The 14,841-nt window shown below is 41.0% G+C and overlaps 1 long non-coding RNA gene across 2 annotated transcripts; it reads left to right on the plus strand.

The window, feature by feature from the left end:
* The first annotated feature begins 5,711 nt into the window (after positions 1-5,711).
* Positions 5,712-14,109, plus strand: LOC138963289 (uncharacterized). Of its 2 annotated transcripts, none has more exons than XR_011454769.1 (5): positions 5,712-5,868; positions 7,655-7,723; positions 8,787-8,881; positions 11,143-11,313; positions 12,854-14,109. It is a non-coding gene; the product is annotated as an uncharacterized lncRNA (long non-coding RNA). The 2 variants fall into 2 exon arrangements; XR_011454770.1 differs by lacking the exon at positions 5,712-5,868 and adding an exon at positions 5,930-5,972.
* Positions 14,110-14,841: the final 732 nt, after the last annotated feature.

A 14,841-nucleotide genomic window follows, 5' to 3' on the forward strand; every position in this document is an offset into this window, starting at 1 on the left:
CCCCCCCCCCCCCCCCCCCTTACAAAGCAACTGATCCGCCCCTGTCGCGTGTAAACGGTTCAGCTCATAAGGTCTAAGGAACTTGACTGAATGCAATAACCAAGAACAGCATTTAGTTGGAACGTTTAATTATTGCCGACAAAACAAAACATTACGTTCACGAATACATCAACCCAGTAGTCTTTTAAGTGCACAACACTTATCTTAAAATGTTCAGCCGCTTGCAAGGAAGACACAAGCAAGTAATGACGTAGGAAGGGAATGACGTCAGCGTCGAAAGTGTGTTCCAAAGAATCGTGTTCCTGCTGACAAGAACATACAGTGAGTTCATTCTCTTTCCTATACACCAGTTAACAGTTCCGCGGCCATTTTAGATCTCGCACATGCGCACTTCTTTTATCGCGAGCAGATTCGACCCATTTCCTTTTCCGGGTGATGCGCATATCGTTTTTCGGCATGTTTATGTCTTTTTCCTTTTCCTGTTGATTTCACCGCATGCGCAGATCGTGTTATTCGCCCACGTTTCTACGCAAGGGACACTACTCCGGCGCACTACTCCACCCGTTGAAAGGGGGAAACATTTTCTTCAGTACAAGTAGTCTTTATGAATAAACAATTAACAAGAAGGACGTTGTAAATTCATTCAATGCAGATTAAATAAGAAATATGTTTGACGAACTTGTTCTGTTCCTATTTACATGACAAAATATGTGAAGATCGAGAGATGTTATTAAAAAACCGTGTTCCAGGCAACTCGCAAACAGATAACCGCTGTGTACTTCACCACAACCCAACGCAAAGGAAACATGACACACTACTATTTGGCATACCTTTTTGCATTCATTGAACTTTCCCCAATAAATTCGGCTCACATCAGTCGCACTAAAAGTTTGTCAAAACACAACACACAGGCGATAACAAATGCCCACCTGAATGGTGGTTTGCAACCACACACTAACGACCGTCGAGGCACGTAATGAATTTTGCAATCTTCCGACCACCATTTTTTAAGTCGGTTACTCCCATTACTGCAACCAATAACACAGCATGTTGACGCCATCGCTAATTTGGATGTAACGTGAGTTTTTTGTTATAACGTAGAGGAAAACACACCGTCCCGTTCAATTGCTTCCATCACGTTGAGCAGACGATGCAGCGGTTGCTCGTCGAAATTTCTCGTCCAACCAGAATCGCTTTGGGTATCACGTGAGTTTTCCTTCTTTGTACCATGTAAGTGCCGAAACTGTTAACTGGTGTATTGATGGAACGCAACCCAGAGCATTGCACGCAGAGTGTGTCAGAGCATTGCACGCAGAGTGTGTCAGAGCATTGCACGCAGAGTGTGTCAGATCATCTGCTGTGTCTTTTATCTTTCTTCCCCTTTGTTACACGACACTCGAGATTGCCACACGTTCTCAAATGTCGTATAGTTGTGTTCTTTTATTCTACGTCGCCCGTCTTCGCAGCAGCAGAAAACAACTCGTCAAATTGAGTTCGAGGATTTATTTAGCATTCCATACATACAACTGCACATCGTAGCAGAACTCAAAGTAGAAGCTTATTAACATACAAATCCCGCTGGCCTATATAGTAAATACTCAATCTCGAGAATATTCCAGACCGAACATGATACAACTACATTATACGAGCCGTCTATGGACTAGAACAGTGACGTTCTCTGTGACGTACATCAAAAGCGCCGAGCGAACGCCACGAACCCACGACTCAAAACAACGTGGTAAGCAACTTGTTTTGACAGGACTAGAAAGTTCACCTGCATTCTCGTTCAAACATAAATATTGTGTTTACAAAATATAATATCGGTACTTTCCCACAAAGTACAAATAAGTCAACTACATGCAACACACAAAACCTAACCAAAGCTCAGCAACGACAGCGTTTCCTAACACCTTTTCTCATTTTCTGTTGAAAACTAGCGCGATGCAAAACAGACTTGCGCATGGCAAAGGGCAGCCGTTTGGCGTCAGTGTCCAATCAATGTTGACGCTGCCGTCACCGGGCGACCAGTTTCTAGCGACAGGAAAATGAGCCAAGGAATCAACAGAAAATTGCTTAGAATTACTTGTGGAGTTTGTAGTCAGACTCCCACCCGACTCCGAGCAAACTCTTTGAAAAAAGCGGGTGTTTGCGAGACGTGGGGGTGTGGGGGGGGGGGGGGGGAGTGGGGGAGATAGAGAGGGCAAGAACGAAGGAAAATGTGTGTCCGCGCGCGTGTGTTTGTGTGTGTGTGTGTTTCTGTGTGTGTACACCCCTGTTCCTACTCCAAACCCCCCTCCATCTGCAACTCCGCCCTCTCCCCCTTTAATTTCCAGATAATAATTCGCTGGAATAATGCCAGTTCTCGACGGCACAGACGTGTTTATCGATACATTTCCTGTGGCAGTTCCACACAGAGCTTTCTCTTTTTGCTGCCGATGCCGTTTCCTGGGATAATGCAATTTCTCTCTGTTTGATAATTGAGTCGTGTTTGCAATGCACTGCAAGGTAACAGATTGACAACACAGATAACTGGGTATCGTACTACGGGTTTTGTCTGGGCTTTTCGTCCTGCACATCAACATAGACAATACATGGCGTACGCATTGGCCATTGTTTCTTAAAAGTACAAGGATTTGACATTTTCGAAAAAGCAGAATCATGTTCTGCATGATTTATTTCTTCAGACCTATTTCTCTCTCTTTTATTATATTTAGTCAAGTTTTGACTAAATATTTTAACATCGAGGGGGAATCGAAACGAGGGTCGTGGTGTATGTGCGTTGTTCTCTCTCTGTTCGTGTAGTCATAGCCAAGTGCTACCACGCAGGAAGTCAGTCATCATTTATGGCCGCCATCTTTTGAAGGTCTCTTCAAAAACACTGAAGGTACATATTTCCCTAAAACAAAATTTTGCGAAACATTGAGCAAAGCAGGCAGATCGCTGAGAAAGGGGCAAAGTATGCCAAATCTTTACATGCAGAAATGTGTCCTAGAAATTGCACCTGGAATCTTTCCGACGGGGGGTTGAATACAACAGCAAATGAGCAGAAAACAAGTCGCGTAAGGCGAAATAACTACATTTAGTCAAGCTGTGGAACTCACAAAATGAAACTGAACGTAGTCCGCCGCTAGTGCAAAAGGCAGTGAAAGTGACGAGCCTGTTTGGCGTGGTAGCGGTTGCGCTGTGCTTCATAGCACGCTTTACTGTACCTCTTTTCGTTTTAACTTTGTGAGCGTGTTTTTTATCCAAACATATCATATCTATATGTTTTTGGAATCAGGAACCGACAAGGGATAAGATGAAAGTCTTTTTAAATTGATTTAAAGAAAAACAATTGATCATAATTTTTATATTTTTAATTTTCAGAGCTTGTTTTTAATCCAAATATAACATATGTATATGTTTTTGGAATCAGGGAATGATGAAGAATAAGATGAACGTAAATGTGGATCGTTTTATAATTTTTTATTTTTTTTTTTACAATTTTCAGATTTTTAATGACCAAAGTCATTAATTAATTTTTAAGCCACCAAGCTGAAATGCAATACCAAAGTCCGGCCTTCATCGAAGATTGCTTGGCCAAATTTTCAATCAATTTGATTGAAAAATGAGGGTGTAACAGTGCCGCCTCAACTTTTACAAAAAGCCGGATATGACGTCATCAAAGGTATTTATCGAAAAAAAGAAAAAAACGTCCGGGGATATCATTCCCAGAAACTCTCATGTCAAATGTCATAAAGATCGGTCCAGTAGTTTGGTCTGAATCGCTCTACACACACAGACAGACAGACAGACAGACAGACAGACAGACAGACAGACACACACACACACACACACATACACACACACACACACACACACACACACACACACATACACCACAACCCTCGTCTCGATTCCCCCCTCTACGTTAAAACATTTAGTCAAAACTTGACTAAATGTAAAAACGATAGCAAGAAAAACAATGCAAGACAGCAGCAGACGCTTTTTGAACTGGATAACTTTGACTAAAATTTGAAAGAGATTTCACACCTTACTGAGATGTTAGCAAATGCAGACACAAAGGATTACACAACAACAACCTTGAGATTTAAAACGTAACGAATATGACTATGAGAGAGAGAGAGAGAGAGAGAGAGAGAGAGAGAGAGAGAGAGAGAGAGAGAGAGAGAGAGAGAGAGAGAGAGAGAGAGGGAGGGAGAGAGAGAGAGAGAGAGAGAGAGAGAGAGAGAGAGAGAGAGAGGGAGAGGGAGAATGAGTCACATTCTCTGTACACAATTCCTACCTTGATCTTAGTGACTCACGCATGGTTACATTTAACACAAGTCTTTTAGACGGACCAGGTCTGTGAAAGCAAAAAAACAATTCCTTGAAATTCTGATCACTTCCATGCCCATCGTTCAGTAAACACTGACAACCATGATTTATTCTCTTTCCTCTGTATTCTTGAGTTACAGTACAATTCGGCGGCTTTGCTACGTGTACAGGTTTCAGGTCGAGCGAGAGATTATAGTTTCAGGTCGAGAGACTGACTCGATGTTTTGACATCGCTTCAAACGACTTGTTTTTGTTGTTTGTTTTGGTGGTTGGTTTGTCTTTTGACAGCAAATCCATTAGCGGAAGCTATGCTGTGTACTTCCACGATCAAAAGGGGGCCGTTATTTTCTGAAATGGACAATAGGAAATTTTCTCAAAAGCATTGAATACCAGCACTGTGTACAAGTCCCACGCAAACTTCTAGCTCGCTGTGAGCAGTGGCAAAGAAGATGTTAGCGAGCTAATTTTCTTAAAATTGCAGAGACACGCCGCACATAAAAAAGATAATAAGAGAACTGCATACATCCTATCCGTCTTTAATCCCAGGTACGATAGCGGGTTTTTTTCACGATACGAACAAGAAAAACGGGAAAAGGAACAGACTCAAAGTAATGGAGAGGCACATTAATGTTTAGCTTATCACTTAATGAATTAACCAAACAAGCAAGCAAGATAGTAACCAAGCAGGCAAGTAACCAAAGGCAAAAGTAGTAATTTAATTCCAACCATAAGTATGTAGATTACTCAAGTCCAGTCCAGTCAAGTCAATGATTTACTTGTATAACCATAACGGGAGTACTCGTATGAGTACAACAGGAGTACACAAACAGTAAAACTAAATTTACGTAATCAAAGCAAACTGTATTTGAAGCACCAGCAGAACAAGAAAACAGATGCACTACTTCATTGGACTCTCTCTCTCTCTCTCTCTCTCTCTCTCTCTCTCTCTCTCTCTCTCTCTCTCTCTCTCTCTCTCTCTCTCTCGCTCTCCACCCATTGCACACCGGTTGGACCGTATATAAGGTAACGTCAAATTATGCTTGTGCAACGTATGTGGGAGTATCACTTATACCCTCAGGATATCTCTTATCCTGTTGCGTAGCGTTACAAGCAGAGAACAGTATACCGAAATGGGAAGGGGAAAAAATGGATCGGGAATTTACAGGACGTCCGCTGTGCTCTCAATCTTCAGTAGTTATAAGTCCCTCTTAGTTTATCCGAGTTGAATCTGTCTAGATAATGCCATTTTCTCCACCCCTTCTTTTGTACTTTTTTAATTTTTTTTTTGACTGTGCTTGAAATGAAAGTTATTTGTTAGATCGTTTCTACTTTTTTGTCACTTGAAACATGGCGGACATCGGATGAAGTCACGAGTGGGGCGGTTTCGCCCAGCGAAAAGAACCTTTGTGCCGGTTGTGGATCGACTACAGTACAAGTAGGGTCGGCAGGCCCAAAACACGCAAAATAAACCTAGATTCCTCTTCTGGTTCCTCGCGTTGCGAGTCGTCATGGGTTCGCTCCTCAGCCGATTCAACCCAGCAAGGACTCCAAGTAGGTCAAGGACTGGGAGACGGTGACGGCGACTGGGCAAAATCCCAAAGTAGACTAGATCATTTGATGAAAGGACGTTATACCCATTCCTTAAAATTCCAAAGGTATGTAAATGACTTAGGACATAAATCGGAGGGTTAGATTGCAGTTGATTCGGAGCAATGAATTTACAACGCTAAAGTTCAAAACTTCTACACCATGACCATACAATTTACAAATTACTTTTTTTTTTTTCATTCAATTTCAAACTGCAAATGTTTGAACTGCATTTCGACTCTCAGCATCATGATATTGATAATGACGCAGAGCAATCAACACCTACTGAGCTAAGTTCCTTGTTATGTCTGTTGGCTAGTACAACAGTACAACTTGAAAGTCTACAAGTACAAGGGCCATGAGGTTGACATAATTTGGGGTTGGTTAATTTTGTTTGTGATGTTGCCACATAAGGCTTTAGCAGTTTTTAGTCCCATGACTCATTGAATGTTTTAAAGATCTACATATAAATGTCTACACACCAATGTCTCATGCACTGAGGAATTCCTGTTATGATGATGTATTGGTAACAATTCTGCAGATTGCTCCAATTGTAATACTCACTAATACTGGTATGATCATAATGACATGTAGTACTCACTACTGCTGACTCAATCAGTCAATGAAATTAAGCCATGAAACTACAGTGTTGCAACTGGATTTGTTACACATATATATTTGTTATGCGGTGTCTGCATGAGGAGAGGTACAACCTCTGTCCCCTCTGTTAAAATAGCAAAATCTAGATCGGCACTTTTCAGGGTGAGTACGGGTAAGGTCATCAAATCTAGTTTTTATGCCACATGTTTGCCAAGATCTGCAGTCTTGGTTGGAGCAAAACAACGTTTGATTTGGAACAAAAAGGACTGGGTGGTCGGGTGGTAACGCACTTGCGCTCAGAAGCGAGAGGTTGCGATTTCGACCCTGGGTCAGGGCGTTAGCAATTTTCTCCCCCCTTTCCTAACCTAGGTGGTGGGTTCAAGTGCTAGTCTTTCGGATGAGAAGAAAAACCGAGGTCCCTTCGTGTACACTACATTGGGGTGTGCACGTTAAAGATCCCATGATTGACAAAAGGGTCTTTCCTGGCAAAATTGTATAGGCAAAGATAAAAATGACCACCCAAAATACCCGTGTGACTTGGAATAATAGGCCGTAAAAAGTAGGATATGCGCCGAAATGGCTGCGATCTGCTGGTCGATGTGAATGCGTGATGTATTGTGTAAAAAAAATTCCATCTTACACGGCATAAATAAATCCCTGCGCCTTGAGTCCGAGTCTGGAGATACGCGCGCGATATAAGACTTCATATAACATCCTGACTGCTTGCTGTGCAGAGGAAGTGTTCTTTTTAAGAAATGCATTCAAATAAAACAAATGGAGAAATGCCCACTGAACAGAAACAGCCAGGCTCCTAATGTGTGGTATGAATCCAAGTTGAGAGAGATCAGCTGAGCTAGGATTTTACATGGAACAAGATCATCCCTCCACTTGCATACATACCAGAAATGAACATACAGTGTGCTTGATGTGGTGATCAAGTGACATTTTGCTATGAATTTGTTTAAGCAACTAGTAGCTTCTTCAGCGTTAATTCATTAAACAATTACTCTTATTCTTAGCACATAGAACACCTTGCTAAGTTAAGTTATGCGTGTGTTTGTTATTGCAATGTAAGACCTCATGACATAGATATTATTATATAACAAAATAACACATGATGAGATTCTAAATATGTTTTGTTTACTTGCAGGTCTCAGTTATTACCAAGCCCTGCCTCATTCTTCCCGCAACAGTGACATGGTGCTGTTATAGAACACAAGTAAGGCTTTTGATCATTTCCAAAATACACTAGCAATAGATTGTGAGTGCAACTGGTAATGAGAATATTTTACCACAAAAGGCTAAAGTACAAATAACAGATTTATGATGTTGGAAAAAGAAGTCCGCCAGAGCAAGTGATTAGTGTACCAGTTAGCTAGGGTGGATATATTATATAATTACAATTTACAGTCAGCATAAAATGTTGAGGCCAGTCTTGAATTGTTCTCGCCCTGTGAATTCACCGGCAAATCAGATGGCATGAAGAAATCAATGGTATATTATGCTCTGCATTGAATGAACCATCTCCAGTCATTCTGAGTGACACACCTCTTTAAAAAAAACATGCCAGTAATTAAATCCAGGCTACATGGGGATGGAAAATGACCCTGGCAATTTCAACCTCTGCTTGTGCCTTTGTGTAGCAGGATTGGATATGGATCTTCAAAGGCCTTAGTTCATTTGTTTGTATCATGTATGACGTTATAAGTTAATACTATTAGTCAATTTCAAATAGCAGAGTTATTTCAGAGCTTTCTAACCTCAAACCCTGTCTGCCCCGTGGAATCTAGTTTGTAATTCAAAAGGGTATTTTGATTTTGACTCAGTTTCTTTCTTGCAAGTTCATTCTTTTCTCGTTCTAGGTACTAAACCACTACTGATGACTGCCTGCATCAGGGTTATAATTTATGAAGAAGTCAAAATGCACATATATAACAGTTTACAATTTAAAGGCACACTTGCCTTGTCACTATAGTGTGGGTCACTGTCTCAGATATTATATGGCTATGCTTTAACATGGAATCCCTCATCTTGGCCACATACCATCTTGCTGTGGTGAGTTAACTCAAAATATGGGATATTTTCACAAACATTCAAGCTGATCTATGTTGGTATGCGTCCAAGTAGAGGGATGATCTTATCCCAAGTAAAAGCCTGACAAGATCTGAGACTGTGATTGTGAAGCAAAATGTTTTACATAGTAAAGTAAGCCTTTAACGAGAAAGTATGTCTATTGCACTGGGTGTTTTATTATTATTACAGTATATATATTTTTCTTCCAGGTAGTCTCTCTTTAAACTGACTTTCTACACCATGGTGTCTCTGGCAGTGTTATATTGGCAGAAGACAGTTGGAACTGGATATCCTCATTTAGATGGTAGGCATGTTTTCGGCTTTTGTGTTGCTTTGGTGTATGTGTGTATGGTGTGTGTGTGTCTGTGTTAAGGCCATGTCAGACGCACAACACAAAACAGTGTTTCCTTTCAAAACAAACACAAAACAGCGTGTTTCCCATGTGACATCCCCCAAAACGCGTTTCAGAAAACACTGTTTCGTGTTTTTGCATTGTGTTTTGGGTTTTAGAGCATGCTCTAAAATCTAAAAACATGTTTTGGTAGTCAGCCAATGAACGCGGACGATCAACTCAAGTGACTCGGTTTCCGGCACCACGGAGATAGAAAAAAATGGCAGACTCAGATGTGGTACCGATTCAGGGTAGTATCGGACCCATGAATCCTAACTAGAGTCTATGGATCCTGTCACGATTGAAGAGAGGCAATAATATCAGTGGGCGCTGCCAGCCGTGTTGTTTACAAACCCAAACACAGCGCGGTAGCTGAACGGGTCAAGCTGACACTGACCGTATCAGTGGACACTGACCGTATCAGTGGACACTGACCGTATCAGTGGACACTGACCGTATCAGTGGGCACTGCCAGCCGTGTTGTTTACAAACTCAAACACAGGGCGATAGCTGGACGGGTCAAGCTGACACTGACCGATATTTCTGTGAAAACACGCACCGCGCTTCATCTGTGTGTTTCGCATGTGACATCCCCTCTTTAAAAACATGTGTTTCCCCGACGTTTTGAGATGGTGTTTTTGTCGAAAACAGGGTTTTGTGTTGTGCGTCTGTCTCCGCCTTTAGACACATACCAGAAATAAACACACTGTTTGCATGCTGTGGTGAAGTGACATTTTGTGATTTGTTTTTTTAATGAACTAGTACAGGTAGCTTTTACAGCATTTATTCATAACACAATCGCACTTTTGGGGGTATGTGAACAAGTTAAGAGATCAGGGTTCGACACTAGCGGGGGCGGGGGGCGGAACGCCCCAGAGTTTTGTGTTCCGCCCCAAACATTGCCAAAGCTTGGGGCCCACTCCGCCCAAGGATAAATTCCAACAATGACAAACCGAAAATTCTAATGCCAGCAGAGCCAATCACTAAAAATCGCCAGTCAAAGTCGTCACTGAAATTTGCGTTACGATCAATGCCGCAGTCAAGAAAAAACACATTCAAATCGTCGAAGGACAATGTCGTAAGGGAAATAACTCCCAGATTGCGCTCTTTAGCGTGAGAGATAAGTATCGCCTTCAAATGCCAAACGCAAAATGTGGCGACACATCCCTGGTGTAAAAAGACATGGAAATGAAGATGAAGAATAGGGTGGAGAGAAACGAAAAAAGGAGACCGATGCAGCCAAAAGCGCTGTCGTAATTTCAATGTCAAATGGTTGAAAGAATTTCCCTGGCTTCAGTACGATGAAGAAAAACAGACAATCCATTGCCGCACGTGAATACTGAGAGTGGGCCCCAGATTTTTTTTTTCCGCCCCAGCAATTTCCATCTCTGGGGCCAGTGTGGCCCCAGGCCAAATAAGTTAGTGTCGACCCCTGGAGATCATGTCTTATCCCATTTTAAAGCCCTACCAGATCTGAGACGGTGAGCCAAATTGTTTTCATGAGAAGGAATGTGCCTTTTAGTGAAATCTATGTACTTTACAAAACATATTTTAAGAAATGAAATGTGTTACAAGTAACAGCCATAGGAGTGATAGCCTGTAGGTGGAATAATAATCTTCAATTGCCTAGAAATGATTATCTGGTTAAGAATGACCTCTTCAAGAAAATTAATGCAAAGCATTTTGATGTTTGTGACGATTAGTTACTCTTTATCACGTTTGGTCGCTGATTTTGCTGTCAGTGTCAGTGTTGGGCAGGTGTGCGTCCATGATGTCATTGCTATTGAAAACTAATCTGTACTGTAAAGTAAATGTACCCATACATGGCAGTTGTCTGGTCAAACCGGGGGCCAGCCATGACTGGGACTGATGTATCCTCAGGCACTCGACACCAGGTGGGCGTGGGCCAGTGGTTGGGGTGTGATTCCCTGCCTTACACCACCACAAAGTGTTGTATCAGTAGACAAGACTGAGCAGAACTTCTGCCCCCCCCCCCCCCACTCCCCTCACCAATTGACCACTCAGTGCCATGTGCCTGTGGCTGTATCATAAACACTTTGTGACAATAGTTGTTACCTCCTTAGAACATATCTTGTGATGCTCCTCAGTGTTTGATGTATGCTAACTGGTGTACTTATGACATAGTGTTCATATGAAAGTTTTATGTGTTGCAGCTCATCCAGATCACAGGTACACAAAGGAGCTGGTTCCAGTGAAAACATAGGCACATGGAACTGCTTATGGACTACTTTAGAAAGTGTGCGGTTACAACCAAGACTCTCCAGTTAGGAAGGTCTGCGGAAGGGTGCTTGTTCTGTTTCCTCGGACAGGCTTTTCAAGACTAGGTAGGTTAAACCACATGATTGGGCTTTAATTATGAATGCACTTCAAAGTTCACTTATTTCAGGTAAAAAAAAAACCACAGAGCTCTCTTTCTCTCTCTTTCTATTGGTCTGTTATTCATAGAATGACACTAACAGTGACACAAGTAAAAAATCTGTATCATTGTCTTGACCTCTAGAAATTTGGTAGAGAATAAGATGACTAATAGTATTATTTTGATTATTTTATGGTCATTACTGTGGACTCCCCCCCCCCCCCCCCACACACACACACCACCCCACCCCTGCCCCTTTTAAGACACCCCAATCTAAGACTCCTTCCTATTAATGACCCTGTTTACGCAGACTTCTTGTTCATAACATCTGTAAATTCACTCCCATTTTAAATTTAAGACTTGCTCCTTTTTAAGACCTGATTTTGCTTATTTTGGATTTCGAAAAAGAGAACAACAAATCCCCACTCTCTAGCCAGGCACATGATTTTTGTATGAACCAAGTTGAGGGATGGCATTTGTATAGGCCTGACCAGATCTGAGATGTTGAATCTATTGCTTACAAAGAAAGCATTGTGTCATTAAAGGCACACTACTTCTCTTCGCCGTCTCAGTTCAGGCCAGGCTTTAACATAGGATAAGCTCATCCCTCAACTTGGTCACATATGAACAATCAACACACTGACTTCTTGCTGTAGTGATCGAGTCAGATTTGCCAAGGCGTGTACATGAAATAAGATCATAATTCTAAATGCTGAAGTAACATTCTGTTTCCTATGAAGCTAGGCTTGATTTTTGGTATGAATCCAAGTTAAGGGATAGCATGTGTAAAAGCAGAATTGTTTACAGAGGCAGCTTTGTGTTATTAAAGGCATCTCAGATCACCTGCCAGGCTTTTTTTTATTTATTTTTTTTTGTACATGGGGTAAGACTATCCCTCCACTCCGGCACATACCAGCAATAAACACAGTGGTTACTTGTGATGAAATAGTGGCAAGACAGATGATTTAAGCATCACATAACCTTCCTAAGTGAAGTCAAGTCGTGTGTGTGTGAGCATAGAATGTTGAGGACAGCCTTGAAATTTTCTGACTGTGTGAATTCAACAGAACTGCTGTAAATCTGGCGCAGTATAGTTTTTATTGTATGAAACTTCATTTCCAGTCAGGTGCTATGAAGAAATCATATCAGGTTATGCTTTGCAGTGAACCACCACCAGTATTTATTTATTTATTAAGGAGATTTCTATAGCGCATAACTAAAAGCACTATTTCTGAGTAACACGTCATCTTAATTAAAGCATGCCAGTATCGCCAGGCTCCTTTTGGGTGGTAAATGTGGATCTTCAAAAGCCTAAGTTAAAAAAACAAGATGTAAAAGTACATTTTGAATAGTAGGTTTTTTTCAGAGGGCAGATATCACAAGATATGATTGTTCAACTGCATGTATGCCTCATTACTAAAACAAAAATTAAGTGGTATTTTACTCGTCTTTCTGGTAAAACATATACACCATCAATATATTATAATAATGATCTTGCTTGTTTACAGATGGACAACAGCTGCTGCCAGGACTAGGTTACGCATAAAGAAAACAGTCAACACTTGGCTGGTGCTGGAGCTTCTTTGATGTCTATATCAACAAAAAAAAGACAGACAGATACCAGCTCATTCAAGACCATATCCCCATTTTACTCACACAGAACAGAGAGCCATCTTCCGCCTTCGCACAGGACACTGCTGTCTGAAGGTACACCTCAAAAGGATAGGTTTTGCACCTACAGCGGACTGTGGCTAGGGTAGGAAGAACAGACTCTGCAACACGTTCTGAGAGGGTTGCCTTTCCTTGCCACCCCTGTGCAACAAGACTTGGCCAGAGAGCGCACATCCAAATGCAAACACTGAACACTGAAGAGGAAGAAGAAGAAGGTGCCCACACAGAAGGGCATGAATCTACTTTAAGGGCAGAAAGGTTTATAGACTTGTAGCAGATAACATGATTGTTGAGACAAAATTACCTTAAAGGGAGAAAATGAACAAGCTAAATAGGCTGTACAGTACTTCACTTGAACAATTTATAAGGTTCCCTGTAATGTATTAAGTATCAAGAACATTTACAGATCACAAGACATTGTGTTTTCTTTTGTTTGCAATACATATTTTTCACAATAAAAAGATATGCACTTGGCAAGATCCTTAAAATGTAAAACTAGTACGTGTGACAATTTTGAATTGTTCAGAGATGGTTTTGCTTCAGTGGTAAATGTTTTAGCTTTGTTATAAGATTCCGTTACTGAAGCATACTTTAAAACCTTGACCTTCCAAGTCTTGAACAACATACCCTAACTGTGTTAGCACCCTGGGCTGCGATCATTGTGTTGAGCTACTTAACAGAGGACTCCTTGGTTTTATTACATATACTTTGGTTAACTTTAATTATTTGATAAATAATTCTAATACAGGACAACTCCCCCATCAAATGTAGAAATGTCGTCTGCATTTTTATTTTGTATACTGCATATTTTAAAAGGCTATTTTTGTGCACAAAACATGCATCTGCAGGGAGGTTTAGAGGGTGAAGTTAGGATCTATTATGGGGCATGCAGCACCACACCCATTTTGTGTGTGTGTATTTTGTGTTGACACATAAGACACTGTCATTCCAGCAGAAACCTGTGATGATGCACATTTTATTGCAGTAACCAGCTGAAATTGTATGTACGTTGTTATGAAATTGACAAATGATCCCTGCTTTGCAATCCTGGGTTAATGATATTGCCAAAATTAAAACGTGGAGGAAAAAGTGAGTGTAAACCTATTCTTGTGGTGGTGGTGGTGGTGGTGGTGGTGGTGGTGGTGTGTGTGTCTGGTTAGTGTGTGTGTGTGTGTGTGTGTTTGAGTGTGTGTTAAACAAACAACAACGACAAACAACACCAAACCTAAATCAAACAAGCACAACAAAAACAAATGACACAAAAACTGACAAAAATCAGAATATCAACTGAGGAGAAAAAAACAGTGGCTGAATGCAATACTTATTATAACTTAAAAAGTAAAAGTGTGCGTGTGATGTGTGCGTATGTTTGAGTGTTTTAAACAAAAACAACAAACCTAAATTAAACAAGCACAACAACAACAACAAAACAAACGTGGCAAAATTCTGAATATTAACTGAGGAAAAACAAACAGTGCCTAAGTACGAGACTTATTATCAGGGAAACAACGGCAAAACTCGCAATGTCGTATGGAATAAGGTAAAAGATGTAAATCATGGTTTACAGAGAACATCAGTACTGAGTTCTGTCATGTTTTATTTTCTCCAGAGTGTGACGTCTGCAGAATGATCGATACAAAAAGCAGTGTCTCCAGTCATGGCCATATGCTGCTTTCCTAATTTTTGCTTTGCACTATTTTTGCTTTGTGCACATATTTGAACCTTGTGGTGCTATGATTTGGTTCTTAAAAGAAAATTATGACTCACACTCACATACAATCCTTGTTTTTGAATGTTTTAAAACATTGCTGCTTTCTGCTTTGAG

Source organism: Littorina saxatilis, linkage group LG3 (genome assembly GCF_037325665.1).
Source record: "Littorina saxatilis isolate snail1 linkage group LG3, US_GU_Lsax_2.0, whole genome shotgun sequence".
NCBI classification, from domain to species: domain Eukaryota; kingdom Metazoa; phylum Mollusca; class Gastropoda; order Littorinimorpha; family Littorinidae; genus Littorina; species Littorina saxatilis.